The sequence below is a fragment of the Peromyscus leucopus genome, chromosome 15 (assembly GCF_004664715.2).
Source record: "Peromyscus leucopus breed LL Stock chromosome 15, UCI_PerLeu_2.1, whole genome shotgun sequence".
Lineage (NCBI taxonomy): Eukaryota > Metazoa > Chordata > Mammalia > Rodentia > Cricetidae > Peromyscus > Peromyscus leucopus.
In genome coordinates, this window is record NC_051076.1 from 69,756,634 (window position 1) to 69,772,347 (window position 15,714).

Here is a 15,714-nt window from a genome sequence, read left to right on the forward strand (position 1 = left end):
CGCCACAGCCTAAGCGCTGAAGCTCCAAATCTGTGCTCATACCCTCATGGGCCTTTTCTTGGGGTGACTATCACCCCAGGACTTCTAGGTCAGCAGAGAACCAGACTGGGGGCCCGCTCTGCCGCTTCTGTGGGAAGTGGCCTTAGGCAGCTCCTTAGGAGTGGTCCCTGCCGAGTCTTCCTGTGTTCCTAACACAGAACATCAGAGACCAGGGAGTAAGGGAACAGAAGAGGTTCGCTTCTCACTGCTCTTTCCACGCCCACCTTCCCACCCTCCAGGCCCACGTCAGCAGGGCCTGGTCCTCTAGTCAGGAAGATGAGGTACGCACAGGGAGCCAAGTCTCTCCCTTTGCTTAAGCAGCGGCTCTCAACCCTTTGGGGGTGGAATGACCCTTTCACAGGGGTCACCGAAGACCACCAGAAAACACAGACAGTTACGTTACGATGCATAACATGGGCAAAGTTCCAGTTATGAAGTAGCAATGAAAATGGTTTTGTGGTGGGGGTCACCACAACATGAGGAACTGTGTTAAAGGGTCACAGCATTAGGGAGACTGAGAACCACTGGCTTAGAGGTTTAAGTCTTAGTGGTCCAGAACTCGGCAGGAGGAGCTGGAGGGATTCAGTGGTTTAAGAATGTGTGCTGCTGTTCCAGAGGATCTGAGTTCAGTTCTCAGCACCCACACCAGGCAGCCTGTCAGCTCCAAGGCATCTTCTTATGCCTCTGCCCTCTAAGGACACCTGCACAGATACACGTGCATACAAATAATTAAAAATATTAGTGAATCCAACAGGAGGCTAGAAGAATGTGGGAATGTGATCAAGCACTAGGCTCAGGGAGAGGGAGCATACCGATTTTATTATTATTATGATAGTGATGATGGTGATGGTGATGGTGATGATGATGATGTATCTCTGTGTAGCCCCAGCTGTCCTATGACTCACTATTAGACCAGGCTGGCCTCAGATTCACAGACTTGCCTGCTTCTCCCTCTTGAGGGCCGGGACTAAGGGTATGTGCCGCCATCCCCAGCTCTGCTGGTTAATCTTGATTGATAGCCTGATGGGATCTGTGCACTGTGGGCATGTCTATGAGAGCATGGTTGTATGGGGTGTCAGGTAGACTCATAGCCTGACTGATGCAGGCCTCCGACCACGGGCTGTCCAGAGCAGGGGGAGAGGGCATCTGAATGGGGTTTTGTAGGCAGAGTAGAAGTGTATTCTGGAGAGGCTCCGCTGGCTGCTTGCCCCTGTGCAGCAATGGCAATCACAGCTCTAGTGAGGGAAGTGTGAGTGTGTGTGTGGGGTGACCTAAGGGCAGTTCAGGTGGCTTGATTTGGTGGTGCTTGTGGCCAGGCTAAGGACCAGTATGAAAAAAGATAAGAGGTTCCAGCTCGTGGCTGCTAACTATTCTGATAGCAGGAAGCCACAGTAACAGATTTTAATATTTTATTTATTGTTATTATATATGTGTGGCTTGAATGCAGTGGCATGCATACATGTGGCTTACATGCAGTGGCATGCATGTTATTGTGTGCGTGTGCCTCGAATGCACTGGCATGCACACACTGTCAGAACTTCACGGAGTCGGTTCTTTCCTCCGACCTTTATATGGGTTCCTGTGATCAAACTCAGCTTTTCAGGCTTGTGCAGCAAGGCAGCCTTACCTGCTGAGCCAGACCACTGGCTCCAGAGCAACAGTTTTTAAAGATGGCTTAAGCCAGGCCTAGCACTACACACCTGTAATCCCAGCATGGAGGAAGCAGGAAGATCAAGGTCATGGTTGGATACATAGTGAGCTTTAGGCCACCCTGGGCTACTCGAGCCCTTTCAGCATTGGCTCTCAGCCTCTCTAATGCTGAGACCCTTCAACACAGTTCCTGGTATTGTGGTGACCCCCAGCCATAAAGTTCTTTTGCTGCTACTTTATAACTGTAGTTTTGCAGCTACGATCTGTAATGTGAATATCTGTGTTTTCTGATGTTCTTAGGTGACCCCTGCGACAGGGTTGTTTGACCTCCCCGAAAGTGTAAAGACCCCACAGGTTGAGAACCGCTGTCTTATAGAGAGAGGGGAGGCAGAGCGGGAGAGAGAATGAGAACACGTTCAATCCGTAGATGATGACAATTAGTGATGAGTGTTGACTGGACATCCAAACGAATCAACCAGTGAAGGAGGGAGAGAAGGCAGGAGATCGGGGGCCTTTCTCAGAGAGGGTTGTCATTCTGTTTCTTCTTAGACTTCAGGCTCTCTGTTCTGGCTTCCAGGTCAGGAGGTTCTCTGCTCCTGGCTGCTCTCATCATTAAGAACGCCTTCCAGGTTAAAAAAAAAAAAAAAATGAAAATGCTCTGCTGTTGTCCCTGTGGCATTCAGCAGCAGACCACTCGATTCTCGGAATGAACATGTCAAAAACTAACTAAGTCCTTCCTCCTGGTGTGAAGATCCTGGGTGTGAACTTGGCTGCTCTAGGCCCGTGTGGTGCGAATCCGGGTTGGCATTTCCTGGACTGGGTTTGGGTGCGATGTTGTGGCTGAACGTCTTTGTCATTTCCTCCAGGGTCTACCACCCAAGAGTATGAGCCGCTGAGATGGAGACATCTGTCCCAGCCGCTGCAGTGGAGAAGAAAGGAGCCAAGGGCGGCCTCTTGGAGGACAGCAGCTTCCTGGATCCGGGGAAAAAGGCTGTCCTCTGGCCGTGGCCGCAGCAGCGGCGGCTGTAGCGCCCAAGGAGGTACACTTTCTGTTTTGCACGCTTGGAGAGCAGCAGGGGTGTTTTTCATGAGGTCATTAGGATTTAATGAGTGCGCTGGCCCCTGTCATCTGGGAGGCATGCTGGGTTTATGGAGGGCAGCGCCCCTGCCCCGGGAATCCCAGTCCCCACGAAGGTCACTTGCAGCTTTCTTTGGAGAGCTGACTGTCTCCGACTCTGGTGGCTGGGCCCGAGCAGGGAGAGGAGGGAGGGAGGAGAGTCAATACTAGGCAGCTGCCTGGCCACCCTGGGGTGTGTTTAGCTGGCACCCGGGAGATGTATCCTGAGAGCTTCTTGACTCTTGCCCGCTGAGGACTATTTCAGAAAGTAATTGTCTGCCAATGCCTGCTGGCTGTAATTAGAGGGTCAGGTATGGAATTTACTATCTTAGGTGGATTTCTGGCCAACTTAATTACAACAGAAGGGACTCCACAAGCCGTGGTCTCTCATTTCACTGTCCCTAAGAGAGATGTTCTCTGGTTTCCACCGACTGTGCCAGCATCCTGGTTGGGGAGTTTGGCGGGAAGGCGGACCTCCCCTTGTCGCTGGGCTGTCCATCTGGAGGCCACACAACTATTCTGCCTCCGAGTGAAGAAACCGAGATTTTTCTTCTTTCCCTTTTTACTCAAACCCATTTAGTTGTGCCCCGATGCTTTCTTGCCCGGGTCAAGCACCCGAGGGGCCTGGTTCTAGGGCAGGGCTGAGTCTGTTTCTCTCCAGCTCTGAGCTGATGCTGCAGCTGTGGTCCCTGGGTTGTGCTGGGTGTAGCAGCAGGGGCCAGCCAGAACTCAGAGAAACGGAGCTGCCCTGGAGCTCTGCCTCTAAGGAGAGAGTGTAGGACCTCTTAGGTTGTTGTCACGGTATTCATTTTCTTTTCTCCCCACAATTCTAAGTTGGAAGAAAATTATGGAGCCAGAGAGGGAGAGGTGAGGTCAACCTTGAGCAGGAGAGAGGGTCTGAGTGTGTGGGCCTGACTCTTAGGTCAGGAAGGAGGAGCCACAGCCTGATGGATCACCCAGCGAGGGAGGGAAGAATGGGACCTGATGCAGTGGAGTGAAGTTCTGGCCATGCTGCTTTCCTCTCCTGGGTTAGGTCTTGCCCCAGCAGTGACAGTCCCTTAGGTTTTCTCCCCGCCCCCTTCTTTAAGGCTGGGAGAGTTCCCAGGAGCTAGCTGCCAGTGGCTCCCACTTGTCCTGAGGGATCCGCCCTGACTTGGCCTTCCTCTCCCAAACAAGCCGAGCCATTCCGTGCCCATCATACCAACAGAGAGCAGACCTCGGCAGTAATTAGAACCCCGTGACTGTGGGGAGAGAGCCCCTGTGGCATCAGACCCCGTTGTCATGGTTGAGGACAGTGACAGCAGACATTTGAGGGGTTTTCTACTGGGACGGGGCAGAGCTCAGAGCAGGGCCACTCCAGAGGAGCGACAGCCCCACTGTGCCTGCTCGGTGCCCCTCAGTGCCCTTCCCGGGGAGCTTGGCTGAGGAGGTCCTATGTGCATTTGGTTCACATAAGCAGGTGGCTTGTTGGCCAGTGGATGTCTCAGTCCAGTGCATGCACTCGGGAGCCATGCAGAGGCTGGGGTGGCCTCCACTGAAGCATGCTGTACCTGCTCCCCAAGCAGCTTATCTGGAAGGAGGGGTGTCCTGGCATCTGGGAAGAGTGGCTGTGCCTGTGTGGGAATGGGGGACACAGTGGGATCTGTCTCTACTGAAGGCGGGTTAAAGGGGAGGGGCAAGAAGCCCAGTGGTTAAACCCAAAGGACATTGCTGGGACTTGGCTTTCTATGTCATGAGGAGGTCCCACAGATGTTAGCTGCAATCCTCAAGATTTCCAGACCGGGTTGGCAAGATGCCTCTTCGGGTAAAGGTGCTTGCTGCCAACCCAAATCCGACCCCTGGGACCCACATGGCGGGAGGTGAGAACCAGCTCCTGCAGATTTCTGTCTGACCCCCCCCCCACGCTATTGCATGCATGTGTCCCCCTCAATCAATAAATGCCATTAAAACTTGAAAAACTATTCCAAGAGCCCACTCTTCCTTGAATACTCTGACAGAGCAGAGGGACCAAGGAAGGTTCCTCTTGTGCAAGTTTCAGTGTGAGGCCCAGCAGGAGGGTGGTAAGGATATCCTCAACATACGATAAGGAGTGGGGCCGTGAAGGGTGGCTGCCGGGAGCCAGCCACATTTGCTTAGCCTCTGAGGAGTTTGGCTCTCAGCTTGCAACCTTATGCTATTGTGTGTATCAGTGATGAGAATCTATAGGGCACAGGCAGGCACTGTCAGTCTATGCTGGGCTGAAGACGTGGTTGTGTACGTGTCTAGGGCTTCAGGGGCAAGATGAACTGCAGGTGTATGTGAGGCCACAGGTGTGTCCCAGACTGCAGGGCATAGATATGGGACTGTAGGGGGTATGCTAGGCTGCAAGTGTGTGGGTACCTACTACAGGAGCATGCTGAGCTGCAGGTGCATGCTGGGCTGCAGGTGTCCGCCTCGTGGCGTGTGGGGACTGCAGGTGTGTGCGTGTGGCTGCACATGCGTGCTGGGCTGCAGGGGACAGGCCTGCAGAGAAGCCAGCACCGGTCCCTGAAGGCCCCCTTTGCTGCGTTGTTTCTAGCATCCTGGTGTGAGACAGATAGGGCAGGATTGTGGCACAGCTGACTCCCAGAGCTGTCCAGACAGTTGCTTGTACCTTCAAAGCGTGAGACCTTGTTCACAGGGCCTGCATCAGGGCATGCAGCCATCTGGCAGGAAGTGATGGTGTACATGAGTCTAGGATATCCTGCCTTATACGCATCTGAGGAGGGTTGGGGTGGATGGGTTCTGCCTCAAGACATGGGCAGTTAACAACCGGAGGACCTGGTCCTGCAACCTTTCAGTGACTATATGGAGATGCTGGATGTGTCTTGGATTCTGGGTGTCACACATGGAAGGCTCTGGGTTCAATGTCATATTATCAGGAAAAAAAATCTATGTGAATTCTCCAAGTATTCTCAATATCTTCAGAACATTGTATCTGCAAGGTGTGGAGCCCTCAGATACAGAGAGCTGAACTCGGCTTGCTTTTACATCGTTACTTTAGACTGTGAGGGTATGACTGGAGCTGTCATTTTGTCCCCACTATCTCTGAGTGTCAGCCTTGGAAAGGCCTCTGTGTGTCCTCGTGCCTCAGTGGCCTCTTCTGTCCCAGAACTGGCAGCTCTTGATCTCTTACAGAGAGCTGATATACGGGGTGTGCCATGGCACATTGGTGGAGTCCCTGGCTCCAGTGGCCTCTTTTGTTCAACTTCTAGAGGAGTCCACAGGCTCAGGGCTGGAGTTCCTGAAGGGTGGGTCAGAAGTACCTCTCAGGGCTGGGGAAATGCACAAGCCTGAGAATATGGCTTCCATCCCCAGAACCCACGTGAAAAAGCTTGAAGTCGTGGTGCATCCTTGTCATCCCATAGCTAGAGACGGGGACAGGTGGGTCCCTGGAGCTTGACGGCCAGCCAGCCTAGTCTGTTCAGTGAGTTCCAAGTGAATGAGAGACCACGCATCACAGAAAAACATGCGGAAAACACCTGGGAATGGTGCCTGAAACTGACCTTTGACTTCCGTGGCCTGTGTGCGCACGAATGCTCGGAAACACACACAGAGACAGAGACAGGCAGACACACACACACACATACACACACACACACACACACACACACACACACACACACACACACACAGGGCACACAGCTTTTCGGAGGCAGAGCAGGGCCGGGCGGGGCAGGCAGGCAGGCTGTACTGCAGTCCAGCTGGGAAAGGCCCGCTTCAGGATGGGCGGGAGACGTCCCAGGAGCCTGAGCAGGAGCCACGCTGGGTGGCTTTCACAGCCTCTTCAGCTGTTGAGCTAACACTCTAGAGGCCATAAATCTTTAAAAATACATTTTGGCCCAGGGTCCCCCCACCCTCTAATTTTTAAAATGGTGTAATTTGCAAAGCAATTTAAGTCAGATGTTTCTCGTTGCTTTCCACCGAATCTGTCCAAATGCTGTCGTATTTTCCTCGTCTGCCACGGATTCTTTTCCAAAAATATTTCTGAACTGCTTTGTGTGCTTCCACGGGGACTGGACTGTTCTAGAAACCTTGGGGACAGCCTTGAAGCTGGGAGCTTGAGCCTGATCTCCTGTACTGAAATCAAGCCCCCAGTCCAGTTTCAGGAACCCGAGGGCTAAGGACAGTGACAAACCCAGGCAGCCAGCCATTGCGGCCGCTCCTCTCCCACAGCATCAGCACCCCATAGGAATTAGAAGCGTTTTCCCCTTTTCCACTGGTTCTGGGAATGGAACTGCTAGCCTCTTGCTTGCTAAGTTCTCAGTCTATACTGAGCTGGTCCCAAGACCTCAGAAGCGCTAATTCTTGGGTCCCACCCCAGACCTACAAAACTGGGGGTCTCTGGGGTCAGCACCGCGGGCCCAGTTTAAGCAAAGCTTCTGGGGAACTCTGATACACTCACTTTCATCACCCTCTCTGCCCCCCCAACCCCGTGCCCCTGGGGACTGTTTTATTTCCCTCTCTCCCCCTCCTGTTCTCCCCCCCCCCCCCCCCCCCCCCCCTCCCCCCCTCTCCCCTCCCTCCCCCTTGGTGTGCCCATTCTTTTTTGCTTGCTTAATATCCCCCCACCCCGCCTGACTCTTTTCTTCTCTTTGGCTTTTTTTTTTTGTTTTTTTTTTTTTTTTTTTTTTTGTGTGTCTTGTTTTTCCCTGTCCATTCTTCTGCTACTCCCAGCTCCGTACATGCTCCTCGCCTACGTTCCTGCTCGTCTCATCTGTGTGTTTAGTGGTAGGTGTTCCACTGCTGTTTGCCTCCGAGCTAGCTTGCCCTTACAAAGCCGGTCATTCTTGTAACCAACTCTTCCTGTGTCATTTCTTCTTGGAGTTCTGACGGAGTCTGCTACTCACCTGCCTCCCCCCCTCCCCTTCCTCCCCCCCCCCTCGCCACTTCCGCTTACTTCGAGCACACCCAGCCTTCTCATGCTACTCCCTGAGCATCTCTGACTCAGTCATCGCCCTGTACACTGTAGCAGCCAGTCCAGGCACCTTGAGCTGAGAGACCATCTAAAAAGTGGGCTCAGGGTGAGCTCGTGGTTTTCAGTAGACTTTCAGTTTCTCGGTGGGTGCCGAGGGGGGGGGGGGGAGGCTGGGGGGGGCTTGCTCAAGTAGGAAGTCCGGGGGCCGCTGCAGCCGGTGGTAGCCTTGTCTGTAATCTGGCGCTCCGGGTGGCAGGACAGTGGGGAGTTCAAGATCACGCCATTGGAGGCCACCTGGACATGAGGCTGAGAGGAGGGCACTTTCTGTGGAGGAGTCTCGGGTGGGGATGGCTCTATGTTCTGATGTTCTGAGACTGTGTTACTCCCATACTGACTCCTTTATCTGTTCACTGGCCGGTTGCTTTTGGAAAGATCTTTGCAGATTGGCTTGAGTGTGTGTGTGTGTGTGTTTGTGTGTGTGTGTGTGTGTGTTTGTGTGTGTGTGTGTGTGTGTGTGTGTGTGTGTGTGTGTGTGTGTTTCTCTTCTGTATTGGAACACTGATGATACCAGGAGATTCCCCACTGTGATGTCTGTCTGTCTGTCTGTTTGTCTATCTATCCCCTTATATAGTCCAGGCTAGCCTCAAACGTAGCTATGTAGCTGAGGGTGGCTCTGATCTTCCTGCCTGCACCTCCCCAGTACTGGGATCACAGAGGCATGCCTGCTTTATGCCTGGTTTTTGTGGTACTAGGGATGGAACCAGAGCTTGATGCAAATCAGGCAAGTGCTCTCCCGACTGAGCTCCATCCCCAGGCCCCCAGGGAGACCATTTAAGCAACAGAGACCTCCAGGATGTCTCTGCATCCTGCCCAGTGCGCCCACTTTACCCATCTTACCGCACCCAGGGATCTGTGCAACATCCTCCAGCTGACCCGTAGCTCAAGGTCCCTGGTGTCTGCCCTCTGTCTCTGCACCCTCCACTTGCCCTCTCGGATGCCTACACAGGCTAACCCCGTCATCACTGTGTCTTGACATTGCTGTCCCCCCAACCCGTCTCCCGCACAACAGCCATTGTGCCACCAATTGTCCATCGAGTGACACTGTCGTTCCAGGTGTGTGCCAAGCGGGCTATAGTGGACAGCTGCCAGCCTGAGCTCCCTGGCTGTAAGAGGCGGCTGATGCTGGCCCTGTCCTGTGGGGTCCTATGTCCCTCAGCCCCCGGGCCGTGTGGACAGCAGGGAAGTGGCCAGGCATCCAGCGCTCTCTGCTCACCTGTCTTTCTCTGTGGGGCCACACACAGGCCGGGAGGCACTCAGGTGTGACTAAGTGGGCAATTATTCTTACTTAAGTGATGTTCAGGATCGCTGTCGAGACTGCACGGGAGCTGGTTTTATGGCCCAGCTGCCTGGGACAGCTTGTTCCCACCAGACTCTGCCCAGGGAGTGCAGTGCGCTGTTCCCAGCAGTTGGGCTTGCCCTGGGAGTGGAAAGGAGTCGGGGCCCGCAGGGGTGTATTGAATAGGTTCTGGACGGTCAGGACAAATCTCTCTCACCCACCAGTCCTGCAGCCACTTAGACCCAACCGAGTAAACGCACAGAGACTTATATTACTTATAAACTGTATGGTCGCAGCAGGCTTCTTGTTATCTAGTTCTTATATCTTAAATTAACCCATATCTATTAGTCTATAAGTTGCCACGTGGCTCGTGGCTTACATCTCACCTTACATCTCACTTCTCATGGCGGTGGCTGGCAGCGTCTCTCTGTCTCAGCCTTCCACTTCCCAGAATTCTCCTCTCTCCTCGTCCTGCCTGGCTACTGGCCAATCAGCTTTATTTATAAATCAATCATTCAGAGCACTGGACATTCTGGAGTATTGGGGTGCTTGGTGTCAGGAGGGATTGACGGAGGTTCTTCCCTATTTAAAGCAATGACTGTTGGCCGGAACAAGTCTGGATTGGGGTCAGTTAGGCTGGGCCTCAAACAGACATAACTCCAAAGCCTATGGATGATGATATTTATCCTCTTCACACCGGTCTATAACTTAATTAATTAATTAATTGATTAATTAGGGAGACATGGTAGTATTGGCCTACTCCTCAGTGCTGTACCAAAATACCAACCAAAGCAACTTGAGGAAGGGGTTTGTTTGCATTATCATTTGAGGGGGCCCTGCCTCTCTCTGTTTCCCAGGCCTCCAGTATACTGAATGCCTGTCTCCCTCCTTCCCTCCCTCCCTCCTCTCTTGCTCCCTCCCTCCTCTCTCTCTTCCCTCCTCCCTCTGCTTCCCCTCTCTCTCCTTCCCCTCTGTCTTAGGGTTTCTAGTGCTGTGATGTAGAGGAAGCCAGGGCACTTGCTACTTCACACCAGTCTGAATACACTGCTATTTGCTGTTTGAGCCACAGTGGATTCACCTGTCTTGGTTAGGTTGCTATGTTGTGGTAAACACCATGACCAGAGACAACTTGGGGAGGAAAGGGTTTATTTCATCTTACAGCCCACAAGTCACACTCCATCACTGAGAGAAGTCGGGCAGGAACTCAAGGCAGGAACTGAAGCAGAAGCCTGTGAGAAAACGCTGCTTACCTGCTTGCTCTGCGAGGCTTTCTCAGCCTGTTTTCCTCTAGTCTCAGAGTGACCTGCAGTGAGCTGAGGCCTCACGTATCACTCATTAATCAAGACAGTGATGTGCCGACTAGGCTACAGCGCCGTCTTACAGAGGCATTTTCTCCATTAAGATGCCCTCTTCCCAGATATGTCTAGGTTTGTGTCAAGTTGACAAAAACCAAGCAGCATGCTTGAATCCTTACCAGCTTGACAGACAAAACATCACTTAACCACAGCCTTTCCTTTTTGGCTTATCCCCAAGATCTCATTTACTCATATCACAATATAAACACACTATACCTAAAACACAAGTCTCCCACGATTTAAAAAAAAATGTTGATATTTTAAAAGTTTTCATTTAAAAAAAATCACTCTTTTAAAAGTTTAAAGTCTCTCAACTATGAGCGCCTGTAAAATAAGAAATAAGTTACATACCTTCTAACTCCAAGAGGGAAGAAGCAGGGCATGGCCACAGTCAAATTAAAGAAAGCAGATCCACAAAGTGCACCAGTGTGGAACTCAGTCTTCTGGACTCCTGATCTTCTGGGCTCCAAAGGCCTGGAGTAGTCCACTCTCTGGCTCTGCCAGCCACAGCACACGGAGCACCTCTCGGGCACTCAGGCTGGCTCCACCTGCAGCTGCCTTTGGTGGCCATCCCACAGTGCTGGCACCTCCCAGGTACTGGGTCTCCTGGGCTCTCTTTGGGAACTCTAGACCACGGTACCAAGCCTCAACGTCTCTCCATGATCCCTTCCATCCTGGGGTTGATCAACTTCCACTGAGGCTGCACCTTTACCAGTGGCCTCTCCTGGCCTCTCACAGTGCCAAGCTCAGCTGTTCTCCATGACCCCTTCATGCCTTCAAAACAACAGCACCTGGGAACCCTGAAGAAACACATCCCAGAAGATTTGGACCCAGTGATGCCACTCTGTTCTTAATCACGGCTTATTCCTCGGCCCCAGCTGACCAGAACTACAGATTGTTAATTCAAAATATCAAAATGATAATTCAGAGTCTTGAAGAGACTGTCAAGCTTCCTCTGGAGACGTCACAAGCCCTGCCTCCGCGCTCCACACCGCTCCCAGCTTTATCTTACATGTTCCCACAGTAACTCGTTACGCTCTGAACTGAATTCAGTGCCTTCTGTAGCTCAAAGTTCTCCCACAGTCGTCCCCGAAACAACATAATGCCAGGCATGTCACGGCAAAATCCCGCGGACCTGGCACCAATTTCTGTCTTAGTTAGGGTTTTTGTTACTATGATAAACACCATGACCAAAAGCCCCGTGGGGAGGAAAGGGCTCATTTCATCTTGTAACTTGCAGGTCATGCTCCATCACTGAAGGGAGTCAGGGCAGGAACCTGCAGGCAGGAACGGAAGCAGAAGCCGTGGAGAAATGCTGCCTCCTGGCTTGCTCAGCCTGCCTTCTTACAGCATCCAGGTCCACCTGCCCAGGACTGTCGCCATTCCCTATGGCCTGGGTCCTCCTCCCACATTAATCATTAATCAAGAAAATGCCTAGCCTACGGGCCAATCTTGTGAAGGCATTTTCCCAATCAAGATTCCCTCTCCCAGGCCTGGCATGGGGGCACACTCCTTTAATCCCAGCATTTGGGAGGCAGAGGCAGGTGGATCTCTATAAGTTAGAGGCCAGCTTGGTCTACATTGTAGACTCTACAAGGTAAGTTCGAGGACGGCCAGGGCTGTATGATGAGATCTTTTCTCAAACAAACAATCAAGCAAATAAACAAACAGATTCCCTCTTCCCAGGTATGTCTAGGTTTGTGTCTAGCTGACAAAAATCTACCCCCTCTCTTCTCCTCTGCTTCCTTTCTTCCAAATTACTTTTTAAAATTCTCGACAGTTTCATAATCTATGCTCATATATAGTGTATCTTGACTATATTCCCTCCTCTTTCCCTGCCTCATCCCCTCCCCCCGACTCTCACGGAACCCCTTCTTCCCAACAAGCCCCCCCCATTTTCATGTCGTGTGTGTGTGTGTGTGTGTGTGTGTGTGTGTGTGTGTCTGACTGACTGACTGACTGACTGAATTTAATTGGGGTTGCTTGCCAAGCAGGGGTAGTATTATTTCCTGAAGCGTGGCCAACTCCTCCCCAGGCAGCCATCACCCGCCGATGCTCCATTCTTGTGTCTTATTGTGGTTGTTAAATGGATGTAGGGTCGCACAGCCTTGAGGTCCTTGCTAGCGACAGAATGAGAGAAAGCTTCCTCGATCAAACACAATGTACAAGCTACTCATTGTACAGATTTGGAAACTGAGGCCCCGAGACCGGGCATACATACCAGTGGGCACCTGGTCATAGCATTATTCCTGGAAAGTCTCATCGGGTTGGGCAGAACTGTCCTACAGCCCAGGCCCTCACCTCACCTTCCCAAATTGACAGTGTTTATGTGGCGAACAGTTTTCTGACGTTTGGTTCTGTCAGGACTAATTTTCGCATTTCTAAAGCCTGGTGAAAATACAGCCTCATTACTCTGGTGTCAGTGCGCAGTTTACTGTTCGTATATTCCGAGGTTTATCATTTTAGTCATGTTTAACACGGCTGCACCAGGCATGCTCTATTAAATCCTGCTTCTTTTACATTCCTGTCCGGAATTATTTATTCGGAACAATTTCCACCCTATCAAAAGACACAGCTAATGCTGTGTTTTAATGTGTTATTTACACACAGAATAACCTATTTACAACTCCGTGTGCGCCAGAGGGAGAATGGATGGGCCCGCGCCCCGCGTTCTGTTCTATCGGGCTTTAACAATCTGGAAAGCTAATAGAACCATTTATCATTGGCGGGGAGGGGTCGGATAATTTACTCTATGCTTGTGGCCAGGTCCCACTGCCTCTGATCTGGGGAGCATTTGGAGGATAATGAAGTCGAGCCTGGCATCTAAATGGGTGTGAGAGGGCCCCAGGTGGTTTGCATGTGTTTGCAGGGGACGGCCTGGATGTGGTGATGGGGGTGACCCTGCTTCCACCCTCTAAGAGGTTTCCCATTGGAGGTGACTCCCAGGGCAGGGTGATGGATCCCATATGGGAGGGAGGGGCAGCGTCTGGGCTGGGTGTCCCCAGCTGGAAGAGTGGTCCAATGAGGCTGCTTCTTGAGAGCTCAGGGACTTGACAGTAGCCAGTGGACCCACACATTTCCATAGTGGGGGTGCGACCTAGCGGCAAGTCCTAAGCTGAGTTTGGTATATGGCCCTCAGTTGTCTTGTTTATTTATCTAATTTATAATGGCTTTATTTGTTTACTTATATTCTCTCATTTGTTTCATTTTGTGTATGTGGTACGTGGACGTGTTTGTGTGTTATGTGTTTATATGTTTGTGGTGTTTGTGTGTACACATTTGTATGTTTGCATCTGTGTGGTGATGTGTGTGTTTGTGCACTATGTATATATGTGTGCATGTTTGCATGTGTGCATGCGTTAGTATATCTGTGCATGTACAGGTTTGTGTGTGTGTGTATAGAGGGGGCGCACATACTTGTGGAAGCCAGAGGTTGACACTAGTTATCTCCCTCTACCGTTTTCACTTTAGTTTTGTGAGACATGTTTTCTCACCGAATTTGAAGCTGACTAGCTCAGCGAGACTAGCGGACCATCCAGCCCTAGGCATCTTCCTGTCTCTGCCTCCCCAGTGCTGGGATTATAGGCATATGCTGACTATGCGTAGCATTTCTCTTGCTGAGCATAGAACTAGGGTCCTCATGCTTGTGAGGCAAGCACTTTACCGACTGCTTGTCTCTCCAGCCCCTGGGTGGTCTTTGAATGGACCCTGAGGGATGAATGGCAGAAACCGTCCTTTGGTGCCTATATCCGAGGAGCAGATGGAGGAGAGGAATCCAGGAAACAGAGCTCCTGGTCTCTGTCAGTGTGAGGAGGATGGAGCCACTATGATGTTCATCTTGACTGTCAACTTGATAGCTCTAGCATCATCCAGGAGACAGATCTCTAGGCCTGTTTGTGAGAGCGAGTCCGTACTGAGTTAACTCACGTGGATATCCCCATTTTATGGGCTGGAGCTCCTGGGCACCAGTGTGCACTGCTCTCCGCTTCCTGACTGTGGGTGCCACGTGACCAGCCACCTCACGCTCCTGCCACTGTGCCTTCCCCCACCATCCTGGTCTCTGCCATTGGAATGTGGGCCAAAATAAATTCCCCCTTTCTCCCATACATTGCCTTCATTGGGGATTTTGTCAGAGGCACACAGAAAGTGGAGTCTATGAAGTGTGGCATGGGCATGCTTCCCGAGGGACCGTGGCCTTGAACCTTTTCTCTGACCTTCTACCTTGGGGACCTGCCACGTTCATCTCAGATGCAGTCATATGCTACCTTGGAGAGCTGGGGTTGTAAATAAGGAGCGTGGTATCTGGGCAGCCCCTGGCACACAGTGGGTGTCCTGTAGGCGGCCGGTGCTGCTCAGAGTGCTCGCTGTTCTCACTGATGTGATTATTAATTCAGGAGCTGTTTCCTCAGAGTAGCACGCATGTTATTGATAAATATTTGAGAGAGTGAATGAAGCTGAGGCTTCAGCGTGAGTGTCAGTTCACACATGATGAGGCTATGACATCTAACTCAAGGAACAGTGTGGGCAAAGGTCCTGGGGTCTGCACGTGCTGCAGGGTGTCTGAGACCAGATGCCCGATAAGGAAAGCTAGCAAGGAAGCTGGTTTTCGCCCCATCCGAGAGACTCTCTTTCCTCCTGGCCCTGACAGAAGCTCATGTCTGAGGCTGTGTCTAGTGGCCCTTCCTGGATACGTCTTCCAGCTGGGGCCAGCTGGCCTTCTCTCCTTCCTCTTAGGCTGTAGAGTCCTGTCCTAGACAGCTGTCCTTGGCTGGTTTCCTGTGGACATGCCCTGGGAGGCCCTGCTTGTAGGTGAGAAGATGCTGCTGTGTTTGGGGGGGATTGGGAGGTCTGTGACCCCGGCAGTGTCCATGTCCCTCTGCCACCTGACCACCCCTCCACCCCCGTTTCAGAGTCAACATTTGAGCCAAGCCTTCAACTTGTTAGGCTGCAAGCACCCCAGGATAGCTATGAATGTGATTCAACACAAAACTGTAACTTACTTAAGACATTATGAGGTTTTTTTTTTTTTTTTTCCTTTATGATTTTGTTTGTTTTGTGGTTTGGTTGAAAAATGTGAATTCTGTAGACAGTGGAGTGGGTGCCTGAGATTTGAACTCAGGTCCTCACACATATGGAGTAAGCAGCTTTGCTGGAAGAGCCGTTTCCCTAGCTCGCCCCTTCCCCAGCTGGGCCATTTAGATGGAAGAGACCCCAGATACCCCTGCCCTGGGGACAAGCCTGATTTATAACCAGTCACAGAAAATATACATGGGGAGATGGA

The 15,714-nt window shown here is 51.7% G+C and overlaps 1 protein-coding gene across 1 annotated transcript in view; it reads left to right on the top strand.

Moving 5' to 3' along the window:
* Positions 1-15,714, top strand: part of Gli2 (GLI family zinc finger 2) — a 237,589-nt gene that overhangs the window by 49,250 nt on the left and 172,625 nt on the right. Inside the window, exon 2 of the mRNA XM_028879813.2 lies at positions 2,556-2,729. The gene's annotated coding sequence lies outside the window, so the exon portion shown is untranslated. The remainder of the gene's footprint in view (positions 1-2,555; positions 2,730-15,714) is intronic.